Genomic DNA, 4,677 nt, shown 5'->3' on the forward strand with positions numbered 1-4,677 from the left:
TCACTTCTTCCACGGCCTGAAGTCTTGCTGTTATAAATGGAGGCAGACTTAGAGCTGTGAGGTTCAGTATCAAGATATTCTCATCTATGTCAGACAAAGGGGGGGGAAAAGATAATTTTATTTACCTAGAAGATGAATTTCTGAAAAGTTAAAATCATTTGGAACATACTAAAGAAAATATGCTCTTTTAGAACACTGTGAAGCATATCCTTTGTAAACCAAAGAGGTCCTTTGTGAACCATCCCTCCAATCTATCATTTTCATAAGATCATTCTTTTGTGTATTTTTGTTGTAGAAATGTACAATGCGTGCTGAACAAAGATAATGAATTCTCTCTCTCCCAAGGAAGACCTTGGGAGCAAGAATCTGGCTGGAAAGAGAAATATATTTGCATATGTTTCTAGTTAAGACTAGAGGAAAGGGTAAGCTGTCCAGACCAAAGAATACAGATTATGAGAATTAAAAATCCAACACCTGTTATTCTTAGTACCACTACTGTACTTGCATATATTTTCACAGAAAACTAGGTCTTGATAAAATATTATGGTTAGTTATAGAAGACTTTGGAATAGAAAGTGCTGTGTAAATTAGAAAGATTTCCTTGCATTGTTGCAATTAGAAAAAAAACTCAAATGAAACAGTTTTTATCACAACATTACTAAAATATCTTGGTCGGAAGGTGGGGTGGATGTGGGCACAATGGAAAACCAATTCCAAACAACAAGCTACTTAATATATTCATAATAATAGGTCCAATTAATCTATTCTTAAAAATAGAAATGGCCAAAAAAAAAAGAAACCGCAAGCAAAATGCTTCAATAGTAATTTTCACAATGTTTTACAACAATTAGAAACATTAGATTAAAATGTACTTTAATTTTGTATTTTTATATGTTAAATGACAGGAGGGGAAAATGAAACAAAGGAGAATAATCAACAGAAAAGAAAGAGAAAAGCAGAAGGGATACAGATTTTTATACAGTGGGAAGAGAAAACAGAGGGAAAATATGTTATATATTTAAAAAATAAATAAAGGGAGATGACAGCCTCAAAGACACTACTCTACTTAAATTGCTTGTTTTTAAACCTTAAGGTTTAGTTATGCTTCAGTATTAGCAACTATCACTATTCATTGTAAAGCTAAGTTAATTACACATTTATCTAAAAGGCTCGGCTCTGAGCACATCTTTCACGTCTGTCTTCATCACAGAGTACAATGCCTGCCTCTTACTCATTAAACTAAATGAATATCATATGACTATGACAGTTTTTTATTTACTAAGATAAATTCAGAATGAAATAATCAGTTGCTGTTAAGACTGTAAGAGTCTTCACAGACATACAGAAGAGACTGAGAAGATGGGAAGTGGGGGGAATGGACTGGAAGTCTGGGGTTTGCACATGTATAGGCTTCCCAAGTGGTACTAGTGGTAAAGAACCCACCTGCCAATGCAGGAGACATAAGAGACTTGGGTTCAGTCCCTGGGTTGGGAAGACCCCCTGGAGGAGAGCACAGCAATCCACTCCAGTATTCTTGCCTGGAGAATCCCATGGACAGAGGAGACTGATGGGCTACAAGCCATATATATATACACATATATAAACACACACACACATATATGCTGTGTGCATGCATGCTAAATCGCTTCAGTTGCGTCTGACTCTTCGTGACCCTATGGACTGAATTCCTTTGGTGCATAACAGAAATTAACACAACACTGTAAATACTTCATTTAAAAATTTTTTTATAAAAAGAAAAAGCTAAACTTGCAGCAACAGAGAATAGAATGGTGGTTATCAGAGGCTGCGAGATAGGGAAACTGGAGAACTGTCTAAGAGTATAAACTTGTAACTAGTAGATAAATAAATCCTGGAAATCTAGTGCACAGCATAGTGATTATAGTCAACAATATTGTATTATAAACTTCTAAGTGTCTGAGAGACTAGATTTTAATTGTTCTCACTACAAAATAGAAATGATAATTATGTAACATGATAGACGTGTTAGCTAACTCTACAGTGGTAATCATACTGCAATATCCAAATATATCAGATCAACTTGTTGTAAACCATAAACTTACACAATGTTTTATGTCAAGAATATATCAATTAAAAATGTATGGTTCTGAAAAAAATCTATCAGAGTCTGAAAAATTTAATAGTGAATACAAATAACTGAAGTTCTTAATATAGTAAGAATTGCCATGAATCAGTTAGATAGAAGAAACACTCCAACAGAAAAATCAGCAAAGGACAGAAACAAATTGCCAGTGAGCATAATGTTCAATTTCACTGTAAATCAACAAAATACAAATGAAAAAAAAATCCATTAAAAAAAACAAACTTGGTAGGTTAAAAATATGATAATATCCAATATTAATGAAAGTAGAGAATCAAATACCCTTGTAGGTTAATTAAGGAGGTGTATAAATGGCTATAACCCTTTTGGAGGGTTATTTGGCAACATGCTTTAAAACTTTTATATTTTTTAATATTCTGACTCTAATTTCATTTATGGAATTATTCTAAAGAAATAGTCAAGATGGGATGGTGGGATGATTTGGGAGAATGGCATTGAAGCATGTATAATATCACATATGAAATGAGTCGCCAGCCCAGGTTCAATGCATGATACTGGATGCTTGGGGCTGGTGCACTGGGACGATCCAGAGGGATGGTACAGGGAGGGAGGAAGGAGGGGAGCTCAGGATGGGGAACACGTGTATACCTGTGGTAGATACCTGTTGATGTATGGCAAAACCAATACAATTTTAGAATTAAAGAATTTTTGAATAAAAAATTTAAAAAAAAGAATAAATAGTCAGGGATGTGCATCTATGCAAGTTGTATACACTTCAGCATTATTTGTAATATGAAAATGAAAATAATCTAAATTTCTTACAACAGAAGATACTCATACAATTGAAATCTATGCAAATACTGTAAGATTATAGAATATTTAATGACTTGGAAAATCGTTTATGGTGTAATACACTATATTAGTTCTCCAAAGAAACAAATCCAATACCAGATACCTGGCAATAGCATAAACATATAAAGGCCATTATGACAAATCTACAGCTAACATCATACTCCATGGTGACAAGCTGAAAGCATTAACTCTAAGATCAGAAACAAGACAAGGATGCCCAGTCTCACCACTTTTATTCAACATAATTTTGGAAATCCTAGCCATAGCAATCAGAGAAGAAAAAGAAATAAAAGGAATTCAAATTGGAAAGGAAGAAGTAAAACTGTCACTGTTTGCAGATGACATAATACTAGACAGAGAAAATCTTAAAGATGCCACCAGAAAATTACCAAAGATCATCAATGAATTCAGTAAAGCTGAAGAATACAAAATTAATATACAGAAATCTGCTGCATTTCTGAATAGTAACAATGAACTGTCAGAAAGAGAAATTAAAAAAACATCCCCATTTACCATTGCATTAAAAAGAACAAAATACCTAGGAATAAATCTACCTGAGAAGGGCATATTTATATCTCTATACTCAGAAAACTGTAAGACACTGATGGAAAAATTGAAGACAACACAAACTGATGGAAAGATATACCGTGTTCTTGGATTGGAAGAATTAATACTGTTAAAATGACCACACTACCCAAGGCAATCTATAGATTCAAGTACTATCCCTATCAAAATACTTATGGCATTTTTCACAGAAATAGAACAAAAAATTTTTTAGAACAAATAATTTTAAAATTTGAATAGAGACACAAAAGACCCCAAATAGCCAAAACAATCTTAAGAACGAAGCTGGAAGAATCACACCCTGACTTCAGACTATACTACAAAGATACAGTCATCAAAACAGTATGGTACTGTATCTCCCTTGTGGTCCAGTGGTTAAGAATCTGCCTGCCAATGCAGGGGACATGCATTTGATCCCTGGTCCAGGAAGACTCCACCTGCTGTGGGGCAACTAAGCCCATGCACCACAACTACTAAGCCCACACTCTAGAGCCCATGCTCTGCAACAAGAGAAGCCACTGCAATGAAAAGCCCATGCACCACAAACTAGAGAGCAGCCCCTGCTCGCCATAACTAGAGAAAGTCCATGTGCAGCAATGAGTGCAGCCAAAGCTAAATAAATAAACAAATAATAAAATTTAAAAAGAAAATAGTATGGCACTGTCTCAAAAACAGATACATAGATCAGTGGAGAATAGAATAGAGAACAGAGAAATAAACCTGTGGACTTACTGTCAATTAATCTATGACAAAGGAGGAAGAATATACAAAGGAGAAAAGGCAGTCTGTTCAATAAGTGGTGCTGGAAAAACTGGACAGCCACATGTAAAAGAATGAAATTAGAATATTCTCTTACATCATACATAAAAATAAACTGAAAATGGATTAAAGACCTAAATACCTGAATATAAGTCCAGATACCATAAAACTCCTAGAAGAAAACATAGGCAGAACACTCTTTGACATAAATTGTAGCAGTATTTTTTTTGAGCTATCTACAAGAGCAAAGGAAATAAAAGCAAAAATAAACAAATGGAACCTAATTAAATGGAAAAGCTTTTGCACAGCACAGGAAATCACTGACAATACTAAAAGACAACTTACTGAATGGCAGAAAATATTTGCAAGTGATATGACTGATAAGGGGTTAATATCCCACATATATAAACAGTTCATACAGC

The sequence above is a fragment of the Capricornis sumatraensis genome, chromosome 1 (genome assembly GCF_032405125.1).
Source record: "Capricornis sumatraensis isolate serow.1 chromosome 1, serow.2, whole genome shotgun sequence".
Taxonomy (NCBI): Eukaryota; Metazoa; Chordata; class Mammalia; order Artiodactyla; family Bovidae; genus Capricornis; species Capricornis sumatraensis.